Source organism: Meriones unguiculatus, chromosome 12, assembly GCF_030254825.1.
Source record: "Meriones unguiculatus strain TT.TT164.6M chromosome 12, Bangor_MerUng_6.1, whole genome shotgun sequence".
NCBI classification, from domain to species: Eukaryota; Metazoa; Chordata; class Mammalia; order Rodentia; family Muridae; genus Meriones; species Meriones unguiculatus.
This window is the reverse complement of record NC_083360.1, coordinates 35,513,128-35,531,861: the sequence shown is the minus strand read 5'-3', so window position 1 is coordinate 35,531,861 and position 18,734 is coordinate 35,513,128. Positions and strand designations below refer to the sequence as shown.

At 40.6% G+C, this 18,734-nt stretch overlaps 1 long non-coding RNA gene across 1 annotated transcript in view; it reads right to left on the bottom strand.

The window, feature by feature from the left end:
• The window catches only part of LOC132646736 (uncharacterized), a 132,288-nt gene that overhangs the window by 39,890 nt on the left and 73,664 nt on the right, over positions 1 to 18,734 (bottom strand). The window contains exon 4 of the long non-coding RNA XR_009584987.1: positions 4,738 to 4,889. This is a non-coding gene — a long non-coding RNA (uncharacterized LOC132646736). The remainder of the gene's footprint in view (positions 1 to 4,737; positions 4,890 to 18,734) is intronic.

Below are 18,734 nucleotides of genomic sequence, written 5' to 3'. Positions count from 1 at the left end.
AAATTACACTAGGAAACTCCCACAGTTGATAAACACTTTCAGCAAGTAGGCAAATACAACATTAACTCACAAAAATCAGTAGCCTCTTATACAACTACACTGAGAACTAAATCAGGGAAACAACAATTTTTCCAATAGCCTCAATTAATATAAAGTATCTTAGGGTAACTCTAACCAAGCAAGTGACAGACTTGTATATAAAACTTCAAGTTAGTAGAAAGAACTTGAAAAATATATTAGAAAATAGAAAGATCACCCATGCTCATGGTTTGGTTGGATTAATATTAGTAAAAATAGCCACCCTACCAAAAGCAATCTACAGATTCAGTGCAATCTCCATCAAAATCCCTACACAGTTCTTCACAGATTTTCTTCAAAGGACAATTTTCACCTTCATATAAAGTACACACACACACACACACACACACACACACACACACGATATTTAAAACAATCCTGAATAGTAAAAGAACTTCTGGAGATATCACCATCTCCAACTTCAAATTGTACTTCAGAGCTATAGTAATGAAAACAGCATGGTACTGGCACAAAGACATTGAACAAAAATAGAATTGAAGACTCAGACATAAGTCTACACACCGATGGACACCTGTTTTTTTTTTTTTTATAAAGAACCTAGAAACATACACAGAAAAAAAGATAGCATCTTCAACAAATGGTACTGGCCACACCGGATGGCAGTAGGTAAATAAATCTAAATACATCCAAACTTTTCAACTTGCAGAAAACTGAATTCCAAATTGATCAACAACCTTAAAATAAAACCGTATACACTGAGCTTGATAAAAAAGAAGAAGAAGAAGAAGCAGAAGAAGAAGAAGAAGAAGAAGAAGAAGAAGAAGAAGAAGAAGAAGAAGAAGAAGAAGAAGAAGAAGAAGAAGAGAGGAATAGCCTTGAATACATTGGCATAGGAAAAGACTTTCTGAACAGGACACCATTTAGCACAGGCACTAAAATCAACAATTAATAAATGGGACCTCAAGAAACTGAGGAACTTCTTTATAGCAAAGGACACCATCATTCAGGCAAATTTGCAGCATACAGAATGGGAAAAGACATATTATCATGTGACATATTGCCTCATGTAATAGAGGGCTAATATCAAAACATAAAGAACTCCAAAAACTGGCAAGGAAACAAACAACCCAATTAAAAACAGGCTGCATATTTAAACAAAAAATTCTCAAAGGAGGAAACACAATGGCTAAGAAAAACCTGAATAAATGTTCATCAACATTAGTCATCAGGGAAATGTAAATCAAAACTTCAAGATTTTATTCTACATCAATCAGAATGGCTAAGAACAATAAAATATTTAACAGATCATGCAGGTGAGAATGTGGAGTAAGAAAACACTCTTTTATTAATGGTGGGAGTACAAATTTGTACAGGCACGATGGAAATCAGTGTGGTGGTTCCTCAGGAAGATGGGAACCTACCCCAAGATCCACATATACCACCCATTGGCAAATACCCAAAGGGCACTTCATCCTACTACAGAGAAACTTGCTCAACCATATTTATTGCTGCTCTATATATAACTGGCAGAAATTGGAAACAACCTAGATATTACTAAACAAAAGAATTAATAAAGAAATATATGGTATATTTACAGAATGGAAATTTACTCAGCTGTTTAAAAAAAATATGAAATCTGCAGGTAAATGGATAGAACTAGGAAAAAAACAAACAACGAAAAACAAAATAACTTCCTAAGCGAAGTATCCCGAACCTGGAAAGACAAATATGGTATGTATTCACATATATTAGCTGCTAGGTCAATGATAACTGAGCAACAACCTGTAGAACCACAGAGGTTAAGTGTAGAGTAAGGGACTACAGGGAGGGGAGCTATATATCATTAGAAAAAAGTAAACAAACAAAAGAGATAGTTAAGGGTGGATCAGGGTTGGTGCTGAAACAGGAGGATCAGGTGAAGAGGGGAAGGAGAGAGGGGGGAAAAGGAAGAAATACAGTTAAAGTTAAGGTCATTGAGAGTATAAAAAACGTATACAGTAGAAGCTTCCTAAAATATAAGCATAAATTAAGGCAATCTAAATGAAAACACCCCACCTGGCCATCTTTCATCAGCAAATGAACTTTCCAGCCCCAGGACTGGGTTACATCTACATCGTTGGCCAAATGGAATGGGTCCCCACAGAAGTCCCCAAACAATCCAGACTATTGCCAGGACTATAGATTGTTCTCCACAAACAGACGCCAAGGCCCCATTGCTGGAGACAACAGCTACACAACTCATTAAACATGGAGAAGGGGAGCTGGTGCCTACAGAGCCTTCACCACTAACTTCTAGTGCTTTTGGTTCAGGAAGGTGCTCTGAATGCTACTAAAAAAAAAAATGTAAACACCAACACAACCACAAACCCTTCAGTCTACAATGCTGTTCTGTCTACAGGATGTGCTAGTGGAATGGTGGCACAAAGCCGGTGACCAAGAACCCAGGGATCCGGAGGAAAGCCAAATACTATTGTTTTTTTTTTCTTTAATGGGGGGGGGCATGGTAGCAATAAAATTACTCCTAATGCATTCTGCTACACTCCCAGATCAGTACCCTGCTCAGCCATTTTCAAAGAAGCTTTCTCACCCAGCAGATAGGAACTAATGTAAACATGCAGAGCGGACATCATGCGGACAGTGAGAGACCTTGGAACATTCAGTACTAAATGGGATTTCTTCATCAAACCCCTCTGTTTGGAACTCAGGGAACCCTGTGAAACAGGAGGAAGAAAGAGTATCAGAGATAGAAGAGATGGAGGACATGAAGAAAATAAGGTCCTCCAAATCAACATGATCAAAGCACTTACTAACTCACAAAAACTGAGGCATCCAGCACAGAGCCCACACAGGTCTCCACCTGTTCCTCTGCATACATATTATGGCTTCTAGTTTAATGTTCTAATGGGAGTGTAGGTCTCTGATTTTTGCGCCTTCTCTTGGGCTCTTTTTCTTCTGTTTCTTTTGTTTGATCCTGATATGATAGTTTTTGTTTTGTTTTATTATAATCCCGTAGTAGCCTGCTTGTTTTCTAATAAAAAGGCAGAAAGGGAGTGAGTCCAGATGGGCGGGGAAGTGTGGAGGAAGAGTAGGAGGGGAAACTATAATCCAGAGACATAATGGAAGAAAAACAATCTATTTTCAATAAAAGGAAAAAGAAACTGATGCATTTCTTAGGTGATCAGAAGTGGAACTCAATGTTAATAAAATGTGTTAAAGGGCATCCTTTGGGCTCAAGTGAACACTCTAGAAAGGGGTTCTGAAGCAGGAACAATGAGTGGTGATACAGACACAGGTACCCAGGTGTGACAAAAGATACTGTAAACATATTTTCCTCTACAAATCTTCCCTTCTATTTTTAAAGAGACATTTGCACATGTCAATATTATTAAACCATGTTGAAGTTCACATAAAAATATCATTCACATGTGAACAAATAGTCGAAGCATGGGAGAAGAAACATATATTGGAGCTAAGTCTTCATTATGCCATTGAAATTAAGCTAACAAGAAGTTTAAACTATTAATCAACTAGATCACTTTAAGACTCTTATTGTTATTTAAAGAGCAAGCACTCAGAAGAAATAATGAAGAAATTAAATTGTATTAGAAAATATTTTAATACAAAAGAAGGCAGTAATCAAAGAATAAAGAAACAAGACTTTAGACATCTCTAAAGAAACAGCTAGTAACAAAATTAAATTGTGACTCCAATAATGTCATCCTGTATTAATAAGTTAAGTGCCTACATAAAAACAGAGACAGATTTTAAAGAATCTGTCTTCATTTTAAAGAAATGTGTTTAGGTGACAACACAACAGCTTTTTTTATTTTTATTAATTACAGTTTATTCACTTTGTATCCCAGCTGTAACCCCCTCCCTCATCCCCTCCCAATCCCACCTCCCTCCCTCTTCTTCTCCTATGCCCCTCCCCCAATCCAATGATAGGGGAGGTCCTCCTCCCCTTCCATCTGACCCTAGTCTATCAGGTCTCATCAGGACTGGCTTCTTTGTCTTCCTCTGTGGACTGGTAAGGCTGCTCCCCACTCAGGTGGAGGTGATCCAAGAGCCAGCCCATGAGTTCATGTCAGAGACAGTCCCTGTTCCTATTATTGGGAAACCCTCTTGGACACTGAGCTGCCATGGGCTACATCTGTGCAGGGGTTCTAGCTTATCTCCATGTGTGGTCCTTGAGTGGAATATCAGTCTCAGAAAAGACCCCTGTGCCCAGATTTTTTGGTTCTGTTGCTCTCCTTGTGGAGCTCCTGTTCCCACCAGTTCTTTCTATCTTCTCTATCTTCCCCTTCTTTCATTAGATTCCCGGCACTCTGCCCAAAGTTTGGCTATGCATCTCAGCATATGTTTTTGATACCCTGCTGGGTGGAGTCTTTCAGAGGCCCTCTGTGATAGGCTCCTGTCCTGTTCCCTGTTTTCTCCCTCTTCTGATGTCCATCTCGTCTGCCTTTCTGAACGAAGATTGAGCATCTTACCAGGGTCCTCCTTTGATTAGCTTCCTTAGGTGTACAGATTTTATTATGATTATCCTCTATTATAGGTCTAATATTCACTTATAAGTGAGTACATACCAAGGAACAAACAGTTTTAAAATTAAAGACTAAAAGGAGGTCTACCATGCGAGCAACAGGCAAAAGAAAGGTCCAAAGCTATATTACGAAGGAGGCGCTGAGGCAAAACCCTTACCAGAAATAACAAAGGACATTCCCAGGAGTGTCGGTGTAGGTGTCTGTCAGCACAGATTCCCAGGAGTGTTGGTGCAGGTGTCCGTCAGCACAGGTCACGCACCAAGCATGTGCACACCTGAAAACCACGTCCCCGAGTCCACGAAGCAGAAGCTGACAAGAAAGGCAGGAAAAAATAAGCTGTCCAATGGTAACAGCTGCAACTTCACTCAAATCTCACTAATGCGAGAACAAGAAGACAGATTGCGTGAGCAATGCCATAGACCTGCAGGGCATTTAGAACACTTCGGATTACGACAGAACACACAATCTCCTCAAGAATGATGGGATGTGCTCCAAAACAGGCTGTGTGTAGCGCCATGAAATGAGCCCCAGCACAATTAAAAGGATTTTAACCCCCAAGTATGTTCTCTAATGACAATGGAATTAAATTAGGAATCAATAGCAAAAGGAAATGGGGGTATTCACAGACATTTGGAAGTGAAACAACACTGCAAATAGCCAAGGGGTAAAAAAGAAATCACAGCACAAGGGGAATTAAGAAAGAGTTTTGATTAAAAATATATAAGTATATATATTTAGTATACATACAGAGAGATATCACATGTCAAAACTTAAGAGTATTATTTTCCCTGATTTTTTTTTACTTTAGCTCTATTTTATTGTTCATATTGTTCTGTTCCCATAGCATTAAGCAAAAATAATCTCACATTTTCTACTAATAAATGGCTGTAATATTCATACATTTTGAAGCCACTTTCCTCTGATTTGTTTTTTTTTATTCAGTATAAGAGGCAAGAGAATATTTCCCCTTTCACTGTAAAAATTGAATTTTAAGGTATATGTATATATTTATATAGTCATATAGTCTATAAAGTCATATGTATAGTCATATAGCTATCTATATAACATATATGTTATATATAATTATATTTTCATATAGCCATATAGTCAGTGGTGAGGGGACAAGGCACAGCTCCATACTATATCCCCTGGCACTCTGAGAACTTTCCCTAAGCACTGTTGAAACCCCTTAGCTTCAACACTGGAAAGAATCCCAGAACTAGCGGGTATAGTGAAGCACAGATGGAGATTTTGTTAAAGATAATCTAGGGCTGGCAATATGGCTCGGTGAGTAAAGGTGCTTGCCACCTAGCCCGACCTGCTGAGTCCAGTCCCTAGCACCCACAAGAGAACCACCTCCCACAAGCTGTCCTCTGGCCTCCACATGTACACCACTAGCCACACCAACACACATGGGCATTTGCATGATTGCACATGTACACACATACACACAAAGACAGCAAGTAAATAAACGTAATAAAATACTATAATGCAGACTTAAGCTAGAGGGTTAAGAGGAAAAATGGTGCTCAGGAGAAAGATACACCCAGGAAGAAATGTGTGCTTCCCATGAGAGGGCAGAAAAAGTAAGGCATTCCCCAATAGGAGTATAGGGTCTCAAAGGTGAGTCACAACTCTGTCAGTATCAGTCACAGCCACTATTTTGGTAGCTTTCAGGTTACACCTCCAAAGTTTCTTAAAAAAAAAAAAAAAAAAAAAAAAACTTTTTTCTTCTTCTTTCTTTTTAGTAAGAGAGTCATCTAAGATGGCAGCACAAATTCCCTGGACTGAGTGACAATCTGATAAGATAAAGCCAGAGGCCACCAGGGTCCCACAGGGTGTTTGTGCCCTTTTCATACAGCAGGCTTTTAGTGAGATTACTAGGAACATTCAGGTTTACGGCCAAGACCTGACAAGGTCCTACAGTTAGCCAGCTAGGCTGCCTGAACAGTCTAGATGCCTGGGAGTGAGGTCCTTACACTCAGCTTCATGGCCCTGCCCCAGGGCATCTGTGGCCCCTCAGGCTATGGCTTTGTTTCTGGCCTGTTGTATAATCAAGCTGCATGTAGTTTGCTGTTTAGGCCTTCCTGCATATTTTCCAGAGTCTCTGAGGCCCAGAGCTGGCTCATCTGTAGTAGCAGCTCTGATTACACTTTCCAAAGCCTGAACATGGATCCATATATAATTGCAGCTGAACATTACTCGAAAGAGAATTCCAAGAAAGCTAGCCCAAGATGTAAGGGGAAGCCAAGTTTTATGCTCCATATGTGGGTTCAAATTAAAAGGCAGATTTCTTTTCCAAATCAATGCAAACTATATTCTGATTTTAGGAATACAGATATCAGTGTATCATATACTTGCTCAGTTGGACCATTTCAGACAATTGTGAGAAAAGAAAAGCATCTGTAATAGAAACTCAAGCTTCAGCTATAGCTGATGGCTGGCTCAGTTAGGGTTACTATTGCCGTGATGAAACACCATGACCAAAAGAAAACTGGGAAGGAAAGGGTTTATTTGGCTTATACTTCCACATCTCTGTTCATCTTGAAGCAAGTCAGGGCAAGAACTCAAACAAGGCAGGAACCTGGAGGCAAGAGCATGGAGGTTTAGACTTCATGGCTTGCTTAGCCTGCTTTATTATAGAATCCAGGACCACCAGCCCCGGGGTGGCGCCACCCACAATGGCTTTGCCTAGCAATCACTGATTAAGAAAATGCCTTATAGACGTACCTTACAGAGACATTTTCTCAACTGAGGTTTCCCCCTACCAATGACTCTAACCTGTGTTAAGTTAAAAAAAAAAATTAGCCAGCACAATGACATTACATTGATACAGGCTAGAAAGATGGAGAGATTACAGAAGATAGATGGAGAGGGATAGGAGCTCCCATCATCCCAGAGTCTCATTAAAGCCTCTTGTCAGCTGAGGAGCCAGAGTTCCAGTTTTAAAGCTATAAACAAAGAGTTAGTATTCCTTTTGGACTGGTTTGTTTTTATCTGCTTCCCCTGACCTAGAGTCACCTAGGAATAGGGAATCTCAGTTGAAGGATTGTTTCCATCAGGCTGGCGGATGGGCAAGTTCCTGGAGGCATTTTCTGGTTGGGAGGAGCCAGACCATTGCAGATGGTCCACTCCCAAAAAGGTGAGTCTGGACCCCATGAAGCGCCTCAGCTGGAAGAAGCAAGCCATAGCAGCCTTTCTCTATGGTTGCTGCTTCAGTTCCTACTTCCAGGTTGAGTGGGGCCTCATTCCTTTCTGACATTACCTGAAAATCCTGAGCCACACTGGGTAAAGAAATCTCATTCCTTCTATCCCCAAGAGCTAGATGTTTTTCCCCCACAGCAACTGAAAAATCCTGCCAGGGGCTGATGAGAACAGGAGGTACAAATTGGGTAGGCAGTTTAAAGCAAAAGGACACACACACACACACACACCTATAAAAATGAAGGGATGCCTTCTTTTTTCTTAGCTAAACGCCAGAAATGTCTTAGAGCCTGTAGGTGTACTGATCTGTCTGAGCGAAAACTATCTCTGGGTCACACGGCCAGAGACTGGACATTCAGCCTTATCTCTTCTCCCCTAAAGGGATACCTTTTTCCAGGAAAACCATACTGAGAATGTGGCTGAAACGGAGATACCTCGACACCTGAGAAGCAAAACAGCCTGGCATACTCACCCCAGCTCCCTTCCTCCATCCAGTGAAGTCTTATGAACCCCAAGGCTTTGAGGCTCAGGGTCTGGGGACCCCTGCTACACTGGAGCTCTGCTCTCTTTCTCAGTTAAGCTCCATAAAATAAAATTTTTTTTTTAACCCACCGTCTCTGGTCCATGAATTTTATTCTTGGAATTGCAAGAAAGAGAACCCAAAAGCCACAGGGCCTGGCAGCCTTGGTAACATTGGAGTTTCCAGGAACTTAGCTCCCTGAGCCAAACTCAACAGAAATGTTCCACCGATCTCAAAGACAGCCAGATACTGGTAACTCCAAGAATCACCCAGTGATGAAACAGCAGCTTCAAACGCCACCAAAATCCAGCACATGACTACTGTAAAAACAATGATCTTGTGCCTGTCCCATGAGCAGTCCATGCCCACACGAAGGTGTGTTGGGGTGACCTTGCATGAAGGTGTTCTCTGCATTTTCATTTGTTAATTCCGTACCAGCAGACAGCCAAGTGCCGGCAGGATTCCGATGCTGTCATTTCTACGGCCCGCTGTTTCTATTTTGTAAATGTTTACTCTTTCTCACCTGCCCAAAGGCAACCTAAGAAATGTATCAGGTGTTGAGGGTTGGGTATAATAAAGAGCTGATGGCCAATATGTGGGGCAGGAACTGTGAGAGCGGAACTTCCAGTCAGAGAGAGTGACTGGGGGGAAGAAAGCAGAGGCCTGAGATTCAGAAAGGACACAGAAGACAACAGAAACAGACCGAAGCAGAGCAGGGTGGTAAAGAACACGCCACGTGGTGTGTCACAGGTAAGAGTCATCAGGCTAAGGAGGCCGGCCAAGCAAAAGGCCTACGCTTTAACCTGTGTTAGAGCTCTTCGTGTCATCGTTTAAACCATTAGTGGCTCTGCGAAAAGTCCAGCACAACAAAGTCTGCCTTATTTCTTGTAAGGACCCCTTTTCCTCTAATCTTCCTGCTTAAGCCCATATTAAAACATCTTCAATAAATCTCTAACTCTGCTTCATTAACTGCCCAGTCCTGAAATTCTTTTCAGTATCAAAGTCACAAATCTTGGGTTGGCCTGAGTTGAGGTCCTGAAAACTCTCGGGGCTGTGAGGATGAGTATGGAACGCTGGGCCCCTTTTATTTGCACCCCACAAATGCTGGCAAAAGCAGGCGTAAATCTATTTTACAACTAACATCTTAAGGAAACACGTAGTTTAATTGCACAGACTCCATTCCCCCGGGAAATCTGGGTCTCCTGGTCAGTTCCTGAGTGAGGTTTGTGACCATATTTCTCTTAGCAAAATGACCAGTTTTCAGTAATATAGTGGCTTCTGTGTCTTCTAGTGACAATATAGATTAATTTAAGCTCATTGTGTTCTTTATAAATGAATTCTAAAACCATCTTCCCCTGTGTGAATCCATGTCCTTAAATCTGATGCTGGACAGTATCATTTCTGATCCACTCATCTATGGATCTAGTCATCTACGGAGGCCTAGAGGGAAAACTAGTTGCTAGAAACAAAGAGTAATTGTCACTCAAAGGAAGGGACATACAAACATAGTGAAAGCAGCTAGGCAAAGCAATTCTGCTTTGCAAAAAAAGGTGCACCAGAACCCAGACCAAGCTTTCAGGTACACTAGACACAAGATGAATCCTATTTTTAAATCTCTGATATAGGTGGCAATGGCCCCTCCCATTACTGGGAGTTTGATCTCATAGTCTGACATGATTCTCTAATTGTCATGAATGGAAGGTTCAGAAAATATGAATCCTTGCCAGGATAAATATCTTTGATTTACAAAAAATAATTTAAAAAAAAAATCTAACATAGCCACACTGAGCATTGGTAATGAGCAAAATTGCCTGAACTAAGACAAGAGACAAGCTGACATTACCAGATTTAGGTAGAACACCATATCAATGATTGACACTAAACCAGTAGATGATACCTGAGCCAAGACACTATACTTCTTTTATTTCTTTCCTTTACATTTTCTTTTAGATACACACACAAGTATGGAAAATGTAAGTTAGATGGACCATAAATTAAGAGTAGAAAACTTGGGCCTACAGTAGTACGAAGAAAGATATTTTCATCAGTAAAAGCACCCCTCCCAGTTATTTAGCTCTCAAAAGAGGAAAAGACACTTCTATAAGTCCACGTGACAAAAAACACATTTTGACCTTTTGTGTTGCTAACAGATACAGATTCGGACTTTTTACCTTTTTTACTGGATATTCTGAGATGTCATCTAATTGTGTCATGTGCGTCTGTAATAATGGTTTGTTTGTGTTCTTTTATGCCCGCCCTAAGAGCTATGCAACAAAATTGTGTCCATTTCAGTTTTTTTATTCTTTTTTATTGTATGCAAAAATTATTATATTTATTTTGACATGCTCAGTTAAAATGCTGATGTACATATTAGTTTGTAATATATCAAAAGGCATGATAAATTATACTGCCTTATAAACATGGATACTCTAAACCTTTTAAAACCTATTAAAATTTTATCACTGAGTGGGTTTATTAAGTATCTAGTAAGACCTTAAAATGCTATTTGTTTTTAAAAATATCATTCCTTGTAGTCATGAGATAAAAATTTTTATTAAGCCACAAAATACAATGTTATATTATACACCTACATGTGTACATATTTTTATTTCCTTACAAAACAGCTGCTAAATTTTTAAAAATGTACATATTTATTAAAATTTCATTTGTGTAATAATAATGGGTTACATAAAAAGTCAAATGATTTCTTTTTCAGAAATAGTCTTAATACAAAATTGTTAAATGTAAAGTTTTTATATACTTGTGGAATATCTTTGAGTGTGCTGTTTCCTTTTCATAATGAGAAAGGATTATGAGAGATAAAATCCCTCTTTATTCAAACTCTAGGTTTTCACTGTTCTTATACCATCTAACTACAACTTTGGCTTTAAGGTCATTTTTAAACCAAACTGCTGGGAGTGCATAACTTCCTTGAAGTCTTTTTTTAAAGTTATTTTTTTATTTTTTATTTTTATTATTTATTTCATTATATATCCTGATTGAAGCCCCCTCCCTCCACTCCTCTCATTTCCAGCCTCCCACCCTGTTTCTCCCTATCCCCTTTCCCTAGTCCATTGAAAGGGGGAGGCCTCCTCCTCTGCCATCTGCCCATAGCTTTTTTTTTTTTTTTTTTTTTTTTTTTTTTTTTTGAGTCTCATCAGGACTGTCTGGATCCTCTTTCTCTGTGGCCTGGCAAGGTCCCATTGCCAGGAGCAAGTGATCAAAAAGCAGGCAACTGAGTACATGACAGAGACAGCCCCTGCTCCCCTTACTCAGGAACCCACATAGAGACTGAACTGCCAATCAGCTGCATCTGAACAGGGGGTCTAGGCCCTCTCCATGCATGGTCTTTGGTTGGTACATCAGTCTCTGCAGGACTACCTGGGCTCAGATATTTTAGCTTTGTTGCTCTCCTTGTGGAGTTCCAGCCATCTCCTTGTCCTTCTATTCCCCCTTCTCCTGTAAGACCCCCTGCACTCTGCCCAAAGTTCTCAGCATCTGCTTCAATCCCCTCTTGGGTGGAGCTTTTCAGAGGACACTCTATAGTAGGCTCCCATCCTGTTCCCTCTCTTCCATCACTTCTGTTTGCCATTCTGAGAGGATTTAAGCATCCCCCCCTAGGGTCCTCCTTGTTGTTTAGCATCTATAGGTCTGTAGATTTTAGTGCAGCTATCCTGTATACAGCTAATATCCACTTATAAGAGAGTATATACCATGCATATCTTTCTGTTTCTCCATTACCTCACACGAGATGATCTTTTCTGGTTCCATCCATTGACCTGCAAATTTCATGATTTCCTTGTTTTTAATAGCTGAGTTGTTGAGCAGTGAGATCCCATTGACCCCCAAATATTGAAGGCTACTGCCATTGTTCTTGTTACCCTCTTGAGCTTGAGAGTTATGATCCTATTTGCTTAAGACAGCACATACTTGAGTCAAAGAACATGCAGAAATCAAGCTGGTTCTAAAGTGGAAGCTTCATTCCTACTGCCTAGATTTCAGAGCATCTGACTGTGCTATACATGTTCATGGAGGGAGAAAGAAGCCATCAGTCTTACCCAGCTGTGAACACTGTAAGCTACAATAACAACTGGGGTGGTGACACAGGACCACTGTGGCAACCATGAACTAACCAAACACATTTTTGTGTTGGAATTAAGGCTTGCTCCACAAGATGGAACCCATATCTAGCATTGTTATCAAAGCCAAGAATCTGTGGCTAGATAAGTCATAGGCCATAGTGGAGAACCTATTGCTATTATTTTGCTAGTTGGACATAGTGAGATGAGACATTAGAACCAACTCCTAATGACTTAGCATTATACCCATAGATTAGCCAGTCTGCCAACCCTCAGCAGAGAAGTTTCTTTCTTCAGTAGAAGGTAATTGACAGAAATGGCTGGTTAGGCTCCATAACAAACTATGGATTTCTCAGCCCTAACTGGAACATTTATATAGAGTTCTTCCATTGCCCAGGAATTGTTGCAGCTGAGAGGGACAAAAGATCATAAGAGCCAGAGGCAGCAGGTGGTTACAAGGGAACAATTCTTTCTGGACACAACAAGGTAGATGCACATGTGAACTTAGCAGTTGTGACAGCACGCACAAGACTCAAGCCAGACAAAACCCCAGCATGGAGAGGGAAGGTAGACAAGAAGTCCCATCTGCAGTTATAGAAAAAGGAGAATCAGTTCTCTTTAAGGGTTCAATCCCTTGTAGGTCTAGCATCTTCCAGTAGGCTACATACTCAAGAGTATATGGACATGACAAGTAAGACTTGATTGGTTTTTTTGGTTTGGTTTGGTTTGGTTTGATTTTTTTTTTTTCAATGCAGTTTATTCAGGAACATTGAACAATCCTCGGACCCCGGGGAAAGCCAGCCCACAGCTTAAATAGCCTCTGGGTAGCCAACCCAGGCGTGCCACGGGGGCAATGCAGATAGGTCCACATACATGGAAGCAAGCCAGATCCTCGGCCTTAGCCAAATGTGGAGTTGTTCGTGACAGAGAGCACTCACCATCGGGAAGGTGGAAGGCGGAAACCAGCTCCATCTTTAAGGCCCTGCATTACACAGCTCTCTACAGTTCCCCCTTTTTGTTTTAGACGCATCAGGCAAGAGTAGAGGTCTGATCTCTGATATTAGAAATAAATTGGGACTTTGTACAGATGTTCATTTAGGTGTCATCCACCCAAAGAGCATCAGACCGCCCGATACCTTTTTCTCAGAGGCGGGACCTGGGGCATCAACCCGCATGCAATCAGACATGCTCTTCTCTGGGTCCAAAGCGGCTGACCCTGAGTGCAGTGCTTAGCCTCGCATCCTGAGCGTATCATTTTAGCTTTTTATGGTATCCAACCATGCTTGGGGAGAATGTCCTGCTTCAATGGCTGTAAAGGCCTGAATGATCATGGCTGCATCACACTGTTGTGAGACTCTAATCTTGCATATATACCACAGGCAAACCAAGGAGACCAACACCAGAAGGCCTGCTAACACTCCCATGCCCACCCATTCCTTCCGATGATTCATGGCTGCAGCAATCCATGTTGATAATCCTGTGGCTAGTCCTGCGTCCACTCTGGTAGAATTTACTGTGACAATGGCCACTCTCAGCTGCTCCATCGTAGTATCGAATTCTCCAGTCCAATTACCTAAAATATAGCTCGACAATTGTTTAGACAGATTTGCAGCGCAGGAAAAATTCTCATGTTGTATGCTAGTGACACAAAGTCCAGCATACTTTCATTGACAGCCAGGTTGAGCGATTTGCCATAGGGTATCAATTTGCTCCTGCAAGAGGTCAATCCTCTGATTGAACACCATCAAGCTTCCTTTTAGTTGAGCATTAATTCCTTTATGTACAACTAAGGCATGAGCTACATTGGCTAAATGATTATTCAGGGTCTGAGCAGTCTGTCCAGTGTGACTCATGGCTAATGCCCTGGTGGTAGCTCCAACAGCCGTCAATGAGATGATTTTTTTTTAAAGAAGACATATACTTGGATGGGGATTGAATAAGGGTGGGTGTGGAAACGGTTTTGGAGGTATGCAAGTATGACTGAAATGCATTGTATAAATTCTTACTCAAAGAACTAATAAAAAATTAAGAGCATAATTGGGTTTAACAACACCTCAATGCTACGCAGAAATAATCAGATCACTGATCTAACTTGAAACTGATGAATAATGAATGTAAATGAAAGCTATAAAATAATGGCTTCTGAAAAATCTCTTATTTATGGTTGTGAGCCTAGCCTTTAAAGGCTGAGCCATCTCTCTGACATGAACTGATCGGCCTGCTCTTTGATCATCTCCCCCTGAGGGGAGAACAGCCTTTCCAGGCCACAGAGGAAGACAATGCAGCCACTCCTGATGAGACCTGATAGACTAGGATGAGAAGGAAGGGGGAGGAGGACCACCCCCATCAGTGAACTTGGGGAGGGGCATGGATGGAAAAGGGGGAGGGAGGGAAGAATTGGGAGGGGAGGAGGGAGGGAGCTACAGGGGGGATACAAAGTGAATAAACTGTAATTAATAAAAATAAAAAATAAAAATTCAAAATAAGAAAAAGAAAAAAGAAAAAATCTCTTATTTATGATTCTGTATGTATGTGCTGTCTACATGACTTTTATATCATCCTACTTGGCACTAAATTGCCCTGGAAGTAAGTACTCATGTAAAGTCATTAAATTCCCTCAACTTCCTGTTGCTTCATAATGACAATGGAATTATAATGGGGAAATCCCCAACTCAAGCGGTACCAACAACTCAGTAAGCTTGGTCACACAACCAGTATGACAATAAAGGGGGCAGAGAAATGGTGAAGGACAGAGATGCTCTAGCAATATGATCATTTTGAGAAAACAAGTTAGGATGGATGATGGTCCTAGATCTTTTCTTGAAAACATTAACATGAGCTTTTACATTTAAAATTTTAAAATCATTTTAGACAATGAGATTGGGTATGATCGTGTAACCTGGTTGACCAGGACGAATGTGAGAGGCTCTGGGAAAGGCCCGGAAAGAAAGAGATATGAAGCTCTAGACTTCGCACGGGAGCCAAAGCACACACAGCTAATGATGATGCTCAAGGGAACAAGAAAGGCTCCACATGCTTATATCAGAGCTTCTCACCCATGTATCCCTTGCTGTCTTGCATCCACTATGGGTAATAGACACTTTCTTCAAGGACTCCTGACTGAGAGACCTCCTCAACTCTGCATCCTCTTATATTTGAGAAGGACACGTTTAATATGTACACATTCATTCAGTGCTGCTCGGAGGCTTCAGGACTTCTATTCATTTCCGGTCATGCTAGTAACAAGGGAAACACCACTGTGTCCTCTATGATAAAGGATAAAATCCCTGCTGGGTGGAAATGGAGTCCAGGATTACTATATACACCTGAACTGGTTGCCTTACACACTCTCTTGAGCGCAGTTCCTAACTTTTATTCATGGTTCTATTTTGAAGTCCATTGTGATTTTTTTTAATTTATATTAGTGTGTGTGTATGTGTGTGTGAGAGAGAGAGAGAGAGAGAGAGAGAGAGAGAGAGAGAGAGAGAGAGAATTCAGAGGACAACTTTGTAAGTTCTGCTCTCTCTTCTCACCTTTACATGGGTTTGTGGGATAGAATTCAGGTTGTCAGATAGGTGATTTTACCTACTACATTATCTTGCTGGACCTCCACTCATGATTTTTATGTCTTCACAAATGTATTCACTAGCAATTAAAATGAGGTCACTCTCATGAGGAGCAAAGGACAGCACGATAATAATACAAAATGACAGTTCTATATCACTTCTTATCAAAGGGCACAGTTAAAAGAGATTGAACAGAAACATGCCAACAAAATGATTTTTAAAACTGAAGTTCAATCAACTCTCAATTGCCAGAGTAGAATAATATTCTTTTCTATTGATAAGAATCCAAAAAGAAAACATAAGTAATGAAAGAGGATCTAAATTTTTCCCCTCATTTCAACTCCATCATAGTTTTGGGTTTGTTTGTTTGTTTGTTTGTTAGGGTGGTTTGTTTTGGTTTGTTTGTTTTTGTTTTGTTTTTCTCTTTTCATGATGGATATATGAATTTACTTTCTCCTTTTGGAGTAGCAAGAACCATTAGTGTGTGATCCAAAAGAACCCAGTGTCTGTTGTTCCTCCTTTGAGGTGATGAGTTTGAAAGTCAAATTTTCCTTATTCATTCCATTTACCATTAATGCAACAAGATTTCAATATGACTATTGTTATGCTGACAGGCTTCCTAGCGAGACATGCAAAGATATCTACATACCCCAGCTGGGAACTGGTGACAAATCAAGTAAGTATAGCATCAAAGCCTAACTGGGTGAACTCACAAAGTTATTGGCGTCACTGACAGGAATGTGAGGAGGGGGTCCTTGTGAGGATTACTTACAGGACTTACTCAGATTGCAGAAGAAACAATACATCACCAAAGCCCCACCCCAGCATGGGTGATGGCTAACAAAAGCTTGATACCTAGATCTCAATACCTGAAGCTCAGTACACAACCTGCAGGCAGTTGACAGGTTGTAAAGTTTCTCTTCCAGGAGGCTCAGTTGCTCTGAGTATCTTCTAGGCAGATTGGCTAATCTCTCTCTATCCTGATGCTTCAGATTGTCTGAGCGTATCTCTCAGCAGTCCCTACTGCTTATTACATGCTTGAAGAGGGAAGGGCTTAGTGAATCTGGTCAGCTTCAGGGACTTCTTGAAGCTTTTGAGTTATGTACTTCCTGAATTGTAAAGAGCTTCCCAGAAAGATTGAAAGTCTCACCTTCCTTTTGAAATAAGGATCTTAAAGAGTTTCCCTTCAAAATGGAGCATTTTTACCTCAGAGGAAATTGCTACTCAACTGGCCACTAAATGCAGTTGTCACACTGACAAAAGCATGGGATTGTTTTGGTTTTTAGGGGTGGTTGTAACTTGAAATTTCCCCTTTTCTTCTGTTTAAACTATGTCAAATCATTCTACTATAGTGTTGGTTAATATGTAAACTGCATTGCTGTACATAAAATAAAGCATTTTTTAATTAAAAACATGAATCCAGACATGATCTGAACGTGGTTGTATATGGTCTATAACTAACATACACAATGCATATTCAGACAAATGACACCCTAGTTCACCCAGGAAGTACAGGAATGGGAGGTTTGAAAGATGTGAGTCTTTGATCCACTTGGACTTTAGCTTTGTACAGGGTGATAAGTATGGATCTATTTGCATTTTTCTACATGTAGACATCCAGTTAGACCAGCACCATTTGTTGAAGATGCTGTCTTTTTTCCATTGAATGGTTTGGGTATCTTTGTCAAAGATCAGGTGTCCATAAGTGTGTGGATTTATGTCAGGGTCTTCTGTTCGATTCCATTGATCCACCAGTCTGTTTCTATGCCAGTACCATGCAGTTTTTAGTATTGTTACTCTATAGTACAGCTTGAGATCAGGGTTGGTGATACCTCCAGAAAATCTTTTACTGTAGAGAATTGTTTTAGCAATCTGGGTTTCTTGTTGTTTTATATGAAGTTGAGAATTTTTCTTTCCAGGTCTGTAAAGAATTGTGTTGGTAATTTGATGGGAATTGCATTGAATCTGTAGATTGCTTTTGGTAAGATCGCCATTTTTACTATATTAATTCTGCCAAGCCATGAGCATGGGAGATCTTTCCATCTTCTGATATCTTTTTTTAATTCTTTCTTCAGAGACTTGAAGTTTTTTTCATACAAGTCTTTGACTTTCTTGGTTAGGTTCACACCAAGGTACTTTATGTCTTTTGTGGCTATTGTGAAGGGTGTTGTTTCCCTAATTTCTTTCTCGGCCCTTTTGTCTTTTGTATATAGGAGGGCTACTGATTTTTTGATGGACATCAGAAGAAGGAGAAAAGAGGGAAAAAGTCAGGAGCTTGACACAGAGGACCTCTGAAAGGCTCTGCCCTGAAGACTATTAATGCAGATGCTGAGACTTATGCCCAACCTTTGGGCAGAGTGCAGGGAATCTTATGAATGAAGTGAGAAACAGTAAGATCTGGAGAGGACAGGAACTCCACAAGGAGAGCAACAGAAACAAAAAATCTGAGCACAGGGGTCTTTCCTGAGACTGATACTCCAACCAAGGACCATGAATGGAGATAACCTAAGACCCCTGCACAGATGTAGCCCATGGCAGTTTAGTATCCAAGTGGGTTCCATTGTAATAGGAACGGGGATTGTCTCTGACATGAACTGATTGGCCTGCTCTTTAATTACCTCCCCCTGAGAGGGAAGCAACATTACCAGGCCACAGAAGAAGACAATGCAGGCACTCCTGATGAGACCTAATTGACTAGGATCAGAAGGAAAGAAAAGAAGAACTCCCCTATCAGTGGACTTGGGGAGGGGCATGCATGCAGAGGGTAGAGGAAGGGAGTGATTGG